The 16,219-nt window shown below is 55.3% G+C and overlaps 1 protein-coding gene across 23 annotated transcripts in view; it reads right to left on the bottom strand.

The window, feature by feature from the left end:
- PITPNM2 (phosphatidylinositol transfer protein membrane associated 2) overlaps nucleotides 1-16,219 on the bottom strand; it is a 159,953-nt gene that overhangs the window by 76,726 nt on the left and 67,008 nt on the right. Inside the window, exons 1-2 of one of the 23 annotated variants that reach the window (XM_070769434.1) lie at nucleotides 10,482-12,861; nucleotides 8,371-8,571 (exon numbers count right to left, since the gene is read on the bottom strand). The exons of 19 other annotated variants lie outside the window; for them this stretch is intronic. The gene's annotated coding sequence lies outside the window, so the exon portion shown is untranslated. Of the gene's footprint in view, nucleotides 1-8,370; nucleotides 8,643-9,026; nucleotides 10,401-10,481; nucleotides 12,862-16,219 lie in introns of those variants that run through there. 3 more of the 23 variants (XM_070769433.1, XM_070769435.1, XM_070769431.1) reach the window with 3 other exon arrangements.

The raw sequence follows: 16,219 nt of genomic DNA, 5'->3' as shown, positions 1-16,219 counted from the left end.
AACACTGGAGTGGGTTGCCATTTCCTTCTGCAGGGGCTCTTTCCCACCCAGGGGTCTAATTCCAGTCTCATGTATTGCAGGCGGATTTTTTTTACTGACTGAGCTATGAGGGAAGCCTGTTACGTGTATTTTATGTGTGTTATGTGTACTTTATCACAATTTTAAAATAAAACAGAAAAGGGAGAAAAAGCCCCAGAATTGGGTACAGGGTTTTCTTTGGGGGTGATGAAAATATTTTGGAACTAGACAGAAGTGACTGTACAACATCGTGAGTGTACTAAATGCCACTGAATTGTATACTTTAGAAACAGTTTTATGTTATGTGAATCTCAACTAAAAAAAAAAAATTAAGCTGCTGAGGATGAGGCAGGTGGCTCCAGTGGACAGGCACCCTGGGCAGGGCTGGGAGCTAACAGTGTCTTCCACCACTGAGCCTATTACTTCTCTCTGAGCAGGAGCATCTAAGGGACATCACAGTGTGGGCAGGGATGCAGACAGGTGGTTGAGATGCCAGCAGCCAGGCAGGCACAGGCCACCTGGTCCTGGCAAAGAGGAATGCATGGCACCATGGCAGGGTCCCTCCATCACCCCTTGATGTAAGCAGTTCCTAGAAGTCAGACACAGGAAGGGTTTCACACAGCAGCAGGATCCATTGCTCCTTGGTGGATGGGGACTCAGGGCCCTTTGAGGGAGAGGGATACACCCAAGGTCTGCAGGAGGTCACGGCAAGGCTGGACCTTATATTCTTCAAAAGCATCCAGCCTGTGCGTGCAGGTGTGGAGACCAGCATCCCCCCATGGCTGAGATGTGTTCAGTGCATCTCGTCTGGGACAGGCCCTGGACGCACGGGGATGAAGGCTCTTGCAGGTGCCAAGCACCTAGATGACCACTCCACACTGTGCCCCCCCAGTGTAGTGCCCCGTGAGGGCCCAGTGCTGAGAGAGAGGCAGAGTCGGGGGAAGGCAGGGTGTCCGGCTGGCCCCTGGACAAGGTTCCTGGGCAAGCTGGCAGGATGTGGAGCTTCCAAAGAGATTGAGGGAGGGAGACCCGGCTGCAGAAGCCAATGGGGTGGGACGGCACGTTGGGGGAGGGGGGTGGTTGGGCTTTGCAGAGGAGTCGATGGCAGCATGTGGGAGCACTCCTCCCCCTGCAAACCCATGAGCCAGGGGTCCGGGGCTGGCACTGCCATGTCCCTTTGGCTGTCCTGGGGTGAGTCTCAGGCTCAGGCTCAGAGCTCATGGGATGGGGACTCGGATGCTGTGTGCAATACCAGTCCTTTGAGGGCTGGGAAAGCATCTCCCAGGACGGCACGCTCAACCCTACAAGGTCCTGCCGGAAGGCTCTTATGTCAAGCAATCTGTCTCCCTGGGACTCAATCTGGTCCTGAAGCTCTTCAGAGCCTTGTTTAGCTTTTCTTGCCCAGGACACCATAAAGCATGCGTCCAGGACTTCTCAGGTGGTCCAGTGGTTGGGAATCTGCCGGCCAATACAGGGAACATGGGTTCGCTCGCTGGTCCAGGAAGATCCCACATGCCACAGAGTGACTACGCCTGGGAGCCACGACTATCGAGACTGTGCTGCAGCTACTGAAGCCCGTGTGCCCTGGAGCCCGTGCTGTGCAACAAAGAAGCCACCGCAGTGAGAAGCCCGCACACCGCTAGAGAGTAACCCCCGATCGCCGCAATTAAAGAAAGCCCATGCGCAGCAACGAAGACCCAGTGCAGCCAAAAACAATAAAATAAATTAAAAATAAATATATAAATAAATAAAACCAACCTTAACAAAACAAAACAGGTGTCCAAGCCCCACACCCTCTCCAGGATAGTTACCCACGCTCCCCACTGGCTATTACATCACCTCCTGTGCCCTGGGCTCTGATTCTACTCACAGAGGCAAAGCTGCCCTAGCTGACAACAGAGCCTGAGGCAGCTAAAAGCCCCAGATCTGTTTCCTGGGACCTCCCCCTGCCAGACTACTGCTTCCCCTGCCGGGGCAACAGACCTGCCCTGCCTACTGGGTGGAGTGGACGGCAGTGCGTCCCCCCAAATTTGTGTCCACCTGCAACCTCAGAATATGACCTGATTTGGAAATAGGGGCTTTTTCAGATCTAGTTAAGGATCTTGAGAGGAGATCATCCTGGATTTAGGATGAACCCAAAATCCAATGAAGGGTGTCCATATAAGAAGAGGAGAGGACATAGGAGGAGGACACGCAGAGGGGACGACCATGTGAACACAGAGAGATCGGAGAGACGCAGCCACAAGTCAAGGAACACCTGGGGCCACCAGGAGCTGGGAAAAGCCAGCAGGGATCCTCCCCTAGAATCTTCAGAGGGAGCACAGCCCTGCCGACATCTTGATTTCAGACTTTTGACCTCCAGAACGGAGAGACAATCCATCTCTGTGGTTCTAAGCCATCCAGCCTGAGGTCTATTGTCACAGCAGCTCTGGGACGCTGGTTCACTGGTTTGCAGCATCAGGAAACAGGATGTAGCCCGAGCTGACCACATGGGCATCACCCAGTGTGCCCCTGCGCTGGGAGCCTTCAGGAGACAAGGCAATGGCGTCCTGGCCAGGAGGGTGACACCGGAGCTCAGCAGGACAGAGCACGCCTGTCACCAGGCTCTCACCAGGGCTGCAGCCCAATTAGGTAAGGTCACTTGAGGAGCCCATGCAAGGCTGTGAGAAACCATTCTCTGTCTGCTATGAAGTGGCTGCTGGATGTGCGGCCACACGGCCTTTCTGCTTTCCCCACGCTGGTGTCTAGACAGCTTGTTCCATGCCCCCACACCTGGTCAGGCCAGCCCAGCCCAGCCCTGTCTGAGTTCTCAGGGGTGCAGCCCCAAGCCAGCACCAGAAGCACAGGCCTAACCCAAGCATTGCTGTTTCTTCCCTTTTTAAAAAATTTTGACCATGTCATGTGGCATGTGAGATCTTACTTCCCCGATCAGGGATCAAACCCGTGACCTTTGCATTGGGAGTCCTGAGTCTTAAGCACTGGACCACCAGGGAAGTCCCAGCCACTGCAGGTTCTCTGGTGAGAGATGCTTGACCTCCACCCTGACCTTTGGCTCCGCGTCCCCTACCTGTCTCCATTTTTGGAGAACCTCTCATTGGGGGATGGGGAGCTGGCCGAGCCTTCTGGAAGCTCTGGGACTGAGATTGGGGTTACCCTGGTCTCCTGTTGGGTAAGGGAGCTCAGACAGTTGAGCATCAGCAAACCCCTGTGCGGGGGAGGGGCTCTCCCTCTCCCAGCTCTGTGGATGCTTGCCAAGGGGCAAGGTTAGGGCCATCACAGCACTGATGAAGTTGGCGCTCAAAGGGCTTTGCCATGGCCAAGAGCAGCATCTCTGCAACTGAAGTCCAGGGATGAGCTGCTTTAGAAATGTCTCGTGAGCTTGTTCAAAATCAAGATTCTTGGGACTTTCTTGGTGGCCCAGGGGCTGAGAATCCACCTTCCAATGCAGGGGACTCAGGTTCAATCCCTGTTCAGGGAACTAAGACCCACATGCTGAAGAGCAACTAAGCCTGCCCACCACAACTAGAGAGTATGTGCGCTGAAATGAACGACCTGCCTGCTGCAACTAATAAGGGCCCCCTGGGGCCCCCCTAGAAGGCGCTTGCTGCTGTCAACTGCCTGCAGAGACAGGTCTCATGGAGCACCCAGGCCAGGCGGCTCCAAGGAATGTGGCACTGGCCAGGCCCAGGCAGAAGCCCTCCCACTGGCTGCCGTACTTGAGTCCTCGCAGACTGCCAGGTGGTTAGAGGGAGCACAGCTGTCCATGGCACGGAGGCTCTTCTCCCAGGAGTACCGGGCAGTATCTCCTCCTCAGGCTGCACACGAGGCAGCCCTGCCTGCTAAATGACCGCCTGGGGACTTCCCTGGGGTGCAGTGGTTAAGACTCCATGCTTCCAATGTAGGGGGTGTGGGTTCGATCCTTGGTCAGGGGACTAGGATCCCACATGCTGGGCAGCACTGCCAAAAAGTAAACATTTTTTTTTTAAAGACAACAACAACAAACAGGACCAACTGGTTCTTCAGCCAGGACCAGTAGGGGGTATACCTCTAAGGGCTCAGCATTGAAAAGGCTCTGTATGCACCGGCCCAGCCAGCATTGGCTGTGGGGCAAGAAGCAGCCCAAGAATGTGATGGCTCGTGCCCGTGCTTTGCAGAAGGAACATCACCTTGTCACCAGCGAGGTCTCGCCACAGCTGCAAAGGGAGGGGGGCAGGTAGAAGGGAGCAGGGGCCAGTGCGGAGAGGAAGGGGGACTCTTCCCTGGCCCTGGAGCTGCCCAGCCCAGCCCAGCTTGGCTCTGGGGTACTCAAGAGAACCTCTCTGGGTCTCTGTGCCAACTTCCCCAACTTCTGGGCCTGACCTGGAATCCCCAGTGCGTAGGCTGCTACCCGGGAGGGCAGAGGGCTATAAACAGCTTCAAGCCGCCCTCTTACCCCAGGGGGAAGAGGCCAGGAGGTGATTCAAGCATAGATTCTGCTCTCTGTTCTCTTTCTGGGTCTGGGGAGGCCCCTCCTTGGCACTGTGGCCACATCCGGCTCCAGCAATGAGACACACTCCCTGTGCCTTGGTTTCTCCACCAGGGACACTGCTGGGGCCCTGTGCCCTCAGCTGGCTGGCGAGGCCCAGGCCTTCCTCTTCTAAGCCGCAGGCAGCTGAGTGACCACACCTCTGATGGAAGCTCCCGCTGGCCATGGCACAGCACTGGCTCTCCAAACATTTGGGAACATGTAAAGCAGCAGCTGACCTGGCCCCGATCCTCGGATGACCTTTGGTACAGAGTGTCTATTTGAAACTAATCCTTTTCTTGAGTCCTGCCCTGGAGGAGAGCCCTATAACGCAATCACTGGCATCATCTCGCTCCTTCTCTCGGCCCGTTCTCACCCAGCGCCCCTGGCACGAGGATCGCCCTTGTTCTGCACAGAACACAACTCAGGCTGGCGGCACTGAGTGACTTCCGCCAGGCCTCACAACCGGGACTCAATGCCGGGTCCATGTGGCTAACGACTTCTGCTCCTCCTGTCTCCCCAGGGCAGCCCCCACCTCCCAGTCTCCCCATCCAGGAACCTGGAGTCTCAAGGTAGGACTTTAGCCATGCAGTTCGCAGGGGCCCAGTGGGCAAAGGAAACCAGGCAGCTGGCTTGCGTTCTGAATTCCCCGTTCCTGGTTCCTTGTCTGCGCAGCCTGCTGTGGCCCTGACAAAGCCCAGTCACAGCCGCAGGCAGTGATAATGGTGTGTCCACGCCTCGAAAGCTGTGAAGTGCCTGACAAGGGCACGGGGAGACAGGTGGAGTGAGGTGCTGGCCAGGAGTGTGAGGCTCTGCATATACCCTCCCTGGTCCTTCCCGCCTCCCAAGGGCACCGTCCTTAACCCTGTTGTGCAGACCAGGAAACTGAGCTCAGAGAGGCCTGGGGGATCTCCCAGGTCTCACGCCTAGGCTGATGGCAGAGAGTGGACAGGACAGGGGCTCGGTCTCGCTTCCACCTCCGTGTTTCCCCAGTGGGCAGTGGGCACCTGATGGTGTGAGATGGCCCAGAATGAGCCCCACACTCCCGCTCTGTGCTGCCTTCTGTCCTCCCTGCGACTCCTGGAGAGGTGAGGAGGACCTGATGAGAAATGATCCTCTTGCAGCAAGGTGGGGAACCTGGAACAGAACTCGCTGGGGGTGCTGGCTCGGGTACCACCACGCTCACCTTGGAGGTTGGGGTGGCCCACGGGCAGCAGAGCCGGAACTCCCAGCGAGCATGCCAAGATTTACTGAAAGGGGTTCTGTGGAGCCAGGGGTTCAGTGGAAGGCCACAAGGCTGACAGCACGGGAAGGGAGGCTGCAGCTTGGACCCAAACGAAACCAGCATCCCGTCAAGAAACCATCAACTTCATCCAGGCCTGGGGCAAGCAGACTCAGGCCCCGGGGAAGGCCTCGCCCAGCCCCAACCTCAGAGGCCCTCCAGTCCAAGGAGAGCCCTATCTTGAGAGAGTCTGGCCTGGCCACAACCTGAAAGCTCCCTGACCATAGCTCCCTCTCGCCCGCAGGCTGGCCAGCCGTTGGCTCTGTTCATGTGGCTTCTTAAGGTACAAACCCTCCTCTGTTATGTCACTATTCTGTCCAGTTTTAGAGAAAAGCTCTCAAACGCTGTTCTGTTTTTTTTTTTTTTTTTTTCATTTCTAACTTACCAAAAAGTTGCAAAAATAACATAAGAACTCTTAGATTCTCTCTACCCAGAATCACTGTTTAAATCATCTGCTTTACCACTGGCGCACTCTCTCTCTGCGTATCTATATGCATATATCTACATACTCCAAATGCTTACAGTCTTTTCTGAGCCATCAGATAGTACAATACCAGGATATCTAAATGCATGATAACAACCCTCTGATGCCAATTCTTGGGATTCACTGCCACACACCCTCACATTCCTCTCCTCCTGGCTGAGGTACATAAAGTGGGTGGTGCTCTCTCCAGGTTACAGATGAGGAAACTGAGGCACAGTGTCCTGGGGTACATGGCCCTCCTTCTACACCAAGCCACCCACACCTAAGGTCTCATAAAACACACACACCCACTCTGCAGACTTCTGGATGATAAGACGATGTCTTAACTCTTTTTCTTTTTTCCCAAAGAACATTTCATGTGCTCTCATTTATTTATATTTGGCCTGGCACACAGGATCTTCGTTCCCTGACCAAGAATCAAACCCACGGCCCCCTGCAGTGGAAGCATGGAGTCTTAACCACTGGACCACCAGGAAAGTCCCTACCTTAAGTTTTACAAGAATGTGAGCCAGGCTGCCCCCACAGCACAATAGAGAGCAGATCAGCACCCGGAGAATCAAGATTCTCTACAGAGCAGAGGGCGGGAGTGATGGGTGGTGGGTGAGTAAGGGGCTCCCCACTCCACCCTGCACCACCTCCTCCTTCAGGGCCTGCCCTCTGCTTCTTTCTTTTTCTCTCCTTAGACAGCTGGGATGGAGGGCCTCCTCCCTGGGGGAGCAAGGACTGGATCTTCCCTTCATCCTAAAGCCCAGAGGCAGGGGACCCCATGCAGAGCAGGCTGCATGTGTAACTGATGAGTGAATGAATGAGTCCGAGAGCTGAGTTCTGGCTCTGCCATAGGGTGGGCTACTCAACTGCTCTGATGCTCAGTTTATGCTTCTGCTCAGTCGCTCAGTCCTGTCTGACTCTTTGCGACCCTATAGACTATAGCTTGCCAGGCTCCACTGTCCATGGGATTTCTCAGGCAAGAATACTGGAGCAGCTTGCCATTTCCTACTCTAGGGGATCTTCCTGGCCTCAGTTTTCTCACCTGTAAAATGGGACAACACCAACCACTTCTACAGTGTGGTTGCAAATTTTTATATTAGATGAGATTTGTGAAGGCGCCTGTGAGGTGGGTGTTAAGATCCCAGCTCAGAGTCTGCTGAACCAGACAATGGGGAGAGATGGAAAGCAGAGCTGAGGATGCCTAAGTACGAACAACGTGGGAAGGCACACACACACTTGCACGCACGCGTACACGCACGGCCTCCGGCTCAGCACCTCTTAAGCTCAGCACTCTCTCTCTTTGACAGCCCCTCTTCCTTTCAGCTTGAGACCCTCAGCAGCCCAATCTGAAAAGCTGGCACCTGGGGCTTCCACTGAAGACACAAGTATACTAATGTCTATAACACACCTAACAACATAGCAAAGCCTGGGGCGACGTGGAAAAGAGGAACGGTAAGAGAGGAGGGCAGAGCTTTCCAGAAGTGGACACAAATGGTCTGTCTCACTCACATAAGACTCGGAGCTAAAAAGCAATGCACAAAAAGGACAGCTGTGTGATCTTATCAATACTGGGAACTGTTTATAGGAGATCATGTTATCAAGGGCAGAATGCCAGCTGGTACATGCATCCCTGATGGAAGCAGGGAAAACAGTGTGTGTGTGTGTGTGTGAGTGTGCATGTGTATGACTGCATGTGTGTGTGTGTGTGTGTGTGTGTGTGTGTATGTTCAGGCACATTGCAAAGCAGACCGGGAGAGTTGAATGTTCACGAGCTTCTGTTCTCCTGCACAATTTCTTAAGCCATTTGTGTAAAAAGATGAATTGCCACCACTAAGATTTTCTTAGTCTCAGCCTCTCAGGTGGTCGTGGTCCCAAGTCCTAGAACCCTGGATGTTGAGCCAGGACCACCTGTCCTGCCCGGACACAGCCTGGGTAGGGGGGACGCCAGCGCACAGGGCAAGGCAAACCAAACTTTCCCCGCAGAGATCTTCCTGTGGGCTTCCTGAGGTCTGTCCGAACCACCAGGCTTCCCACCAAGCCCTCCCCTGCATCCCAGGGCTCCCGTCGAATTAAAGAAGAGAGAGAGCCACTCACCGCCTGAAAGCCAGCCAACACGGCCACTATTCCACTTTTCCTGGAGTGAGCTTTCCACACTTGGGGAGGCTGGAGCCACCGGCAGCCAAAAGGCTCCCACCTCTCCGACCTGCTCTCACACCCTCTGCGGCTCTTTACGAGGCTTTCAAGTAAGGCACCGGTTTGTGAGGTTGCTTGGAGAGAGGAGGCTGGCTCCTTGTGCTGGAGGACAGGAGAGGGAGGGGGGGAGGCTGGCACAGAGCACTCAGGATTCACTCTGGATGAAAGCCGGCGGGTTGGCGGAGCCGTGCTTCCCTCCCGCCCCACACCACCCCCCCCATCCCCGCCCCGCAAGCCAGCCCTGCTCTGCCATCCTTCCGACTTGCTGGCGTGCTGATTAAACACAAACGTGGATCGCCCAAGCATTGCCCCCCAACCCTGGACGCCCGTGAAAGACACCCCTCCTTGAGGGGAGGCCAAGTAACCCCAGCGGCCGCAACCTCCCGTGGGTTCTGGGACCTGAGCTGAGAACGGGGTGCCGCCACTCACGGGGCTGACCTTTCCCGTGTCACATCAGATTTTCCGTTCTCAGCAAACCCAACCCAACCCAACCAGCACACGGCCTCCCCACCCCATCTCACGACTCGTAAAGCCATCAGAATTTACAGCAAACCGACCAGAATCCAGACGCGGCTAATGTCATTAAGAAGCCTGCACAGCGCCCAGATGCCGGCAGGGGCTCGGTGACAGACAGACGCCAGCCTCGCAGCAAAGGGAAAGCAAGACACAGCACAGACGCCGCAGGCACAAAAGCCTTCCTCTCATCCTGCCCCACAGGAACCGATCTGATTATCAAAGGGAAACACGGAGGACTCAGAGGTTAAGGCGGCTTTAGCGAAACGGGGCTTCGGGAGCAAACACAGTTTAAAGAGACCCGACCACAAACCCAGCCTGGGGTGGGGGGTGGGGGAGCCCTGCCTTGGGCTGTCTGTTTTTGAACGCAGTCCGCCAGAGATAATGCACATAATCCAAGCACATAATCCAAGGAACCGCCTGACTCTGAACACATACCTGAGTGTCTAGGCGCCCTGCCACCTCAGCCCCCAAGGTGGGGACCACGATCACGGCTGACTATTATTTCCTCTGATACCTGCACCAAACTTTCAAGCCTCCCTCTGAGTCACTGGCATTCACTTTCTATTTAAAGATCACACAGGGCTTCCTCTTAAGCACCATTCAAACCCGTGGCTTCTAAGAACTGAGTGTTAAATCTGTTTTCTTCGGGCCTCACTTTCCATCAACAGAGATGTTCTCCTTGACAGCGAGGGGTTGTTTTTTTCCATCATCCACTGCCAGGAGGCAGAGGTAACCAGAGGGGCACGGATCCCAAGACCACCCCTGGGACGGGCGGCGGATGGAGTAATCTCCCCGATTCCTTTCTGGAGAGCTATGAGAAGCTGTCCTGAATGCCATGGCTGGAAACGGGGTAGACACAACGGAAAACCTCAACCCGCTGGGCAGCGGTCTTAGGATTCTGTCTGAGCCACACTCTACTGAGGGGCTGTCCCAGACACACAGTGGTACTGCCCGGGACAGCCAGACAGCTAGGACCCTCCCTCTGCCCGGATCAGCCTGACTACACCATCTTCTGGGAAATGCTTGGTTACGGGGACGTAACATTTCCCCCACCAAACTCCGTTTCCAGGTGAGAAAGGATTAGATAGAGAAATCTGTACCAAGCCATCACCACTTGGGAGCCCTGTCCCATCTGGGGTGCACGTGCATGCCCCCAAATTCCCTCTCCCTCCTCGTGTGGTCAGACCACAGTCCAGGAAAGCAGACTGTTTATGCTGTGTAGTGATGAGGCTGAAAAATGGAAGAGCAAGAGACAGCCACAGACCCAAGCACCAGGAGTGGGAGTGGGCCGCTTAGAGCCACCCTGGAGGAAAGACCCCACATGCGCCCAAACTCTGCTGTGTGCCCTCCAGCTCCGAGTCGGGCCATGCCTCTCCCTCCCTCTCCCCCTCCACCCCAGCGACTCCAGGGAAAACAAGCAGCCCACGTGACCAGGACAGAGCCTGCCTTGCTAATAAACCCATCCCAAGGCTCTGACAGTTTTAGCAGAACATTACCTTTCAGGAAGAAAATGTAAGGACCGGGAAGAGGGGAGACAAAGTGTCAGAGCTGGAAGCCAAATGCCATAGGAGCTGGCCGGGGGCTGGTCCCACGGTCTCCCATGTCTGCGGAGGATCCCTGAGCTCCCCATGCTGACGGCCTCAGGGAGCCACCCCCGGCACACAGCCCTGCCGGCAACCCATGCCTGGAGACGGCAGGGCGCCTCAGGGACCAGGGACGGATGGAGGGATGGACCGATGGATGGAAGCGCCGTGAGCCTGGCGGGGACGGAGGAGGAAGGGAGGCCAAGAGGAAGGGGTGGGGAGAGAGGAGAGAGAGGGAGGGAAGAGGAAGAATTGATTCTCTCTCCTCCACTGGGACCACTGAGCTAAGTTGCCATGGAGAAAGGGGAGCCGCTGGCAGAGCCCGAGGCGGGCGGAGGAACCTTATGCCGGAGGGAAGGCGTCAGCTTGGAGCCAATCCCCACACTTCTGGTGCGGCCTCCCCCGAACCAGGCCTTCTGGGCTGAGGCGGCCAGGCTGGGAAGGGAACTGGCCCGACTCAGTAGGGCAGACAGCAGCTCTCTGCCCGCTGGGAGGAGACAGGGGTGAGTGGACAGAAAGCTCAGGGCTTCCTTGCCTGCTTCACTGCGCTCCATCACCCCGAGATGAGCTGCGCCCCTCATCTCATGCCCGGCCACCTGCCCGGCTAAACTCCCTGGGGACTGAGGGGCCTAGAGCCCCTCCCGACGCCCTGGGTACCACCTGGGGCCCTGGTGTTGGAGGAGGCATTTCTGACCTCCACCTGTCTCCTTGTCTCTAAAAATCAGCATTGCCAGACCTTAAGGTGCATTTCCCCATGAGTTTCAGCCATATTTTCCAACCTCAGGTGGGATGAGGAGACATTCAACTAAGGGAGGACCTCGACACCCAGAGCCTCTTTTGCAGGAAGTGCAGGAAAGATGAAGGCACTCTGGGGTGCCGGGTGGATGACCCTCCCATGTAGACAGCCCTCCCAGGTGGACGACCTTCCAGGGTGGATGACCCTCCAGGTGGACAATCCTCCTGGGTGGATGCCTCTCCGGGGTGGACAATCCTCCTGGGTGGATGCCTCTCCGGGGTGGACAATCCTCCTGGGTGGATGCCTCTCCAGGGTGGACAATCCTCCTGGGTGGATGCCTCTCCGGGGTGGACAGCCCTCGCAGGCTCTGCCTCCCTGCCTCTCCTGCGCTGGGCTGCTGCCACTGGTCCCTGCCGGCCCCGCTGCTAGTCCAGTCCACGACCCCAGCCCCAGCTCTGGCCTTCGCTGCTGGCCCCACACTCACACCACACTGGAGAAATGGGGACAGAGAGAGCACCGGGAGGCCTGGGCTGGGGTCTCAGCCTCCCCTCTTGGAGGTGACATGACAGGGGCACATCCAGGCCCATCTCTGGGCCTCCACTCCTCACCACAAGCGGACACAACCCCACCATCCTCCCAACTGGAACTCCAGGGCAGTTCGATACCAAGACAGCAGGGGCCGGGGAAGGTGCGTAGATACCAGCTTAGGAACGTTGTGCCCTTGGGGGGAACGGAAGCATGCCGGGCACAGCCCCTACACATCCCACCTCCCCTTGCTGCCCACGGCCAGGACTGAGGCCCTGGAGAGACTGAAGGCACCGGCAGAGGCCTTGCACCCCCTGACGCACACAGGCCCGAGGGTGGCCCTGGCTGGGTTCCGGTCTCTGAAGGCCGCGATCTGGGAAACCTTTGCTCTCCACCATTTTCTTCTAGTCTCCCCCTCATGCTTTATCATGAAAACGTTCACACACACAGCAAAGTTGAACACATTTCCTATTGAACATTACATACGTGCACCATGGAGATTCTACCATTTCCTCTCACTTATGTTTAATGTGGCAAAACACCCATAAAATTTACCATTTTTTAAAAGACTTTTTTAAAATGTGGACCATTTTTTAAAGCCTTTATTGAATTTGTTATAATATCACTTCTGTTTTGTGGTTTTGGGGTTTTTTGGCTGAGAGGCATGCAAGACCTTAGCAACCCCTCCACTGGAAGGAGAAGTCCTAGCTGCTCGTGGTGGTGGTGGCTTACTTGCTAAACTGTTCTGACTCTTTGAGACCCCATGGACTGTAGCCCACTGGGTTCCTCTGTCCATGGGATTCTCCAGGCAAGAATACTGGAGTGGGTTGACATTTCCTTCTTCCCGACCCAGGGACTGAACCCTCATCTTCCGCATTGCAGGCTGGTTCTTTACCGCTGAGTCACCAGAAAAGCCCCGTTGCCCCTGAACCACCAGGGAAGTCCCATTCTTACTGTTTCAAAGCCCACAGGTCAGAGGCATGGACTGCCACAATCCCCTCTCATTCCAGAACATTTTGACCACCCACAGCCTCATCATGATAGGCACTGACTCCCCCCCTGCCCACCCGCCCCCCCGCCCCGCCCAGCTCCCAGCAACCACCAGTCTGCTCCCGGTTTCTGTGAGTTCACCTGCTCTGGACACTTCAAATCAACGGGCTCGTACACGCCATGGCCCTTCATGTGGCCTCTTTCACTCTGCATCGGGATCGGGTTCTCGAGGTTCGTCCACTTGGTAGCGTGTGTCAGTGTTTCACTCCTCTTTACAGCTGAATCACAGTATCGGAGTCATTGGATATGTGCGTTGCTTCCAGCCGTTGGCTATGGTTCTCTCACTTTTAGAATGAGTTTTTCAGAACCCAGTGATGTTTCCTGAAGCCTCTTCTATGGGATTTGGTCTCAAAAGGAGGCCCCAAATGGAAATGTCAATCCTTGCTCAGCCTTTTCATTAAAGCATTGCTCCCCACTGGGTAATGGAGCCTGAGTCAGGGAGCTCCACCAGGCCCTGAGGCAGGGGTGCCAGACACGTGTGTGGCCAGCTAGTGGATTTGGGTCACCTCTGTCCCAGGAAGCGGCCCTCTGGGCAACAGGACCCATGTGCACAGCATCCCCACATCTACCCAATGCCCCCAGGTTCAAGTGCTCTCTTACACTCACTGGCTGCCTGACTAGTGAGTCATTTTCCTTTCTCTGAGCCTCAGCCTCTCCATCTGTAAAATGGGGGCAAATAGTCTCCACCTTGAGGGGGTACTCTGGAGATGAGACTGGTGTTGTTTCATGGAACTTTCTGGGATGACGGACGTGTTCTATGCCTGAGCTACCGCTAGCCCAGGGGCTACTGAGCCCCTGGAAGGTGAACAGTGTGACTGGACAATGGAATTTTAAATTATATTTTACTTTAACTTAAACTTGAAATGAAGGGACTTCCCTGGGGGTTTAGTGGCTAAGATGCTGAGATCCCAATGCAGGCAGCCTGGGTTCAATCCCTGGTCCAGGAAATAGATCCCACATGCCACAATGAAAGATCTGGTGCAGCCAAATAAATAATGCTTTTAAAAATTAAATTTAAATTAAGAAGTCACATGGGGCTACTGATGATTGCTCTGGACAGAGCAGCTCTAAGGTCTTAACAGGCTGGGAACACAGGCCCTGCACACAGCTCCTGTCTTTTCCTCTATCCCTTCCCCTCCCTACTTACCCCACGGTGTCTGGGCAGTGGAGCGAACCTCTGTTTGCAGCCTGGCCCCCCACGCTCCCTCTAAAAGGACAGAAGGTGGGCAGTCGGGCTCTCGGGGAACACAACAGGCGTCAGCTGGGGAGTGGGCACAGCAGACTCCATGATGATGTAGGGCCCTGAACCGCTGACCTCTCCTCCTGCCCCCCCGGCCCCACACCCCTATTCTAGAACCCCATGTCCTGCCGTTTCCCCCAGCAACTCCTGAGGTCATCCCTGGAATGTCCAGGGAGGAGTTGGAGGATTGAAACAGACCCTCTCAGCACTCCTAAAGTAGCAGCAGGGATCCCTGTGGGGATGGACAGGGGGTCCGTGATCTCTGCCTGGGCTATCTTGGCTTTTCAGGGACACCTTCCCACGTTCTCACAGGCTTGTGCCCTGGCACCAGGGCTGGACTAGAGTCCAGATCAGATTTCAGTTCGACCTTCTCACTCTGCAGATGCTGAAACCCAGACGCGTGGCTGCAGGAACACAAGGCAAGGTGGGGGTATAGGGAGGGGGGCATTGGGGCTGAAGTCCAGGCCCCCGACTCCCCCCAATCTGGCCTTCATGGGCCTCCTGAGAGGCAGGAGACTCTGAGATGGGCCAGGGTAGGAGGGGACCCCCAGCACTCCACCCCACACCAGGGCAGATCAAGGGCCCAGGGGACAGCTGTGTGGCTTCAAAGCCAGAACAATGGGAACCAAAGCCTGGCCAAGCCACCATCCCACTCCTGTTTCCCCCGCACCAACCCCACCAGCCCCTATCTGCCCAAGTTGGGGAGAAGTGATGTCTGGGGGGTGGCAGTGGGGACTCCAGTAAAATTTAAACATAACCATAAATAACCATAACTCCACGTGTGCTGTGAGCCCACCAACAGGTACGGGTCACCTAGAGACTGCTGCCGAGGACTGGGGGCCCTGGGCGGCTCCCCCTTCACCCTGAAAAACCTCCTCTTAGGCTCCCACATGCCCCCTGCTTCTCTTTAACAGGACGGCCAGAGGGATCTCCTACAAACCTGTGCCCCAAAGTGACCTGGCCTCACCCCACTCACAGTGAACATCTGGAGGCCCTGCTCTACCCGCCTCGGAGAATCTGTCCCTCGGACCATCTGCCCAGAGCCCCTCCCCCTGCAGCCTCTGCTCTGGGCCCCTCCTCACTGAGGCTTTCCTTGACCACCCTTCTTTCTTTCTTTGCCATGCCGAGCCTCATGTGAGATCTTAGTTCCCCGACCAGGGATTGAACGCACACCCCTTGCACTGGATTGTGGAGTCTTAACTGCTAGACTGCCAGGGAAGTCCTGCCACTTTATTTCAAACTTCACTCCAATGCCAGCACTCCCTTGACTTTCCCCTTTACTTCATAGCTTTGATACTTATCTAAAATACTATGTACTTTCCTTTCTTCTTCTGTTATTTTAAAAATTGTAGTAAAATACACACAACATCAAGCTTACCGTCTCAATCATTTTCTTTCTTTTTTTTTTTTTTCTCAATCATTTTCAAATGTACAGTTCCGTGGCATTAAGTACCTTCATACTGTGGTGCAACCATCAACCCCATCCATCTCCAGAACTTCTTCATCTTGTAAAACTGAAACTCTGTCCCCACTGAACACCAACTCCTGGTTCCTGGCCCCCCGGAGCCCTGACACCCACCATTCTACTTTGATTGCTTTAGGCATGCCACAGCAGTGGAGTCATACAGTCGCTATCCTTTTGTATCTGGCTTATTTTACTCCGCTTCCCTGGTGGCTCAGATGGTAAAGTGTCTGCCTGCAATGTGGGACACCCAGATTCAATCCCTGGGTCAGGAAGATCCTCTGGAGAAGGAAATGGCAACCCACTCCAGTATTCTTGCCTGGAAAATTACACGGATGGAGGAGCCTGGTAGGCTACAGCCCATGGGGTCGCAAAGAGTCGGACACGGCTGACCAACTTCCCTTTCTTTCTTTCCTTTATTTTACTCAGAGTAACACGTTTTGGGTTCATCCATGATGTGACACGTTCTTTTTTTAAAAAAAACTGTCTTTCCCACTGGAATGTGGCACGAGTAGTAAAGAACCCATTTGCCAATGCAGGAGATGCAAGAGATGGGGGTTCAATCCCTGGGGTGGGAAGATCCCTTGGAGGGGGGCTTGGCCAACCACTCCAGTATTCCTGCCTGGAGAATCCCCATG

This window comes from Bos indicus, chromosome 17 (assembly GCF_029378745.1).
Source record: "Bos indicus isolate NIAB-ARS_2022 breed Sahiwal x Tharparkar chromosome 17, NIAB-ARS_B.indTharparkar_mat_pri_1.0, whole genome shotgun sequence".
Classification (NCBI taxonomy): Eukaryota; Metazoa; Chordata; class Mammalia; order Artiodactyla; family Bovidae; genus Bos; species Bos indicus.
Note: the sequence above shows the minus strand (reverse complement) of the source record. Positions and strands in the feature narration are given on the sequence as shown.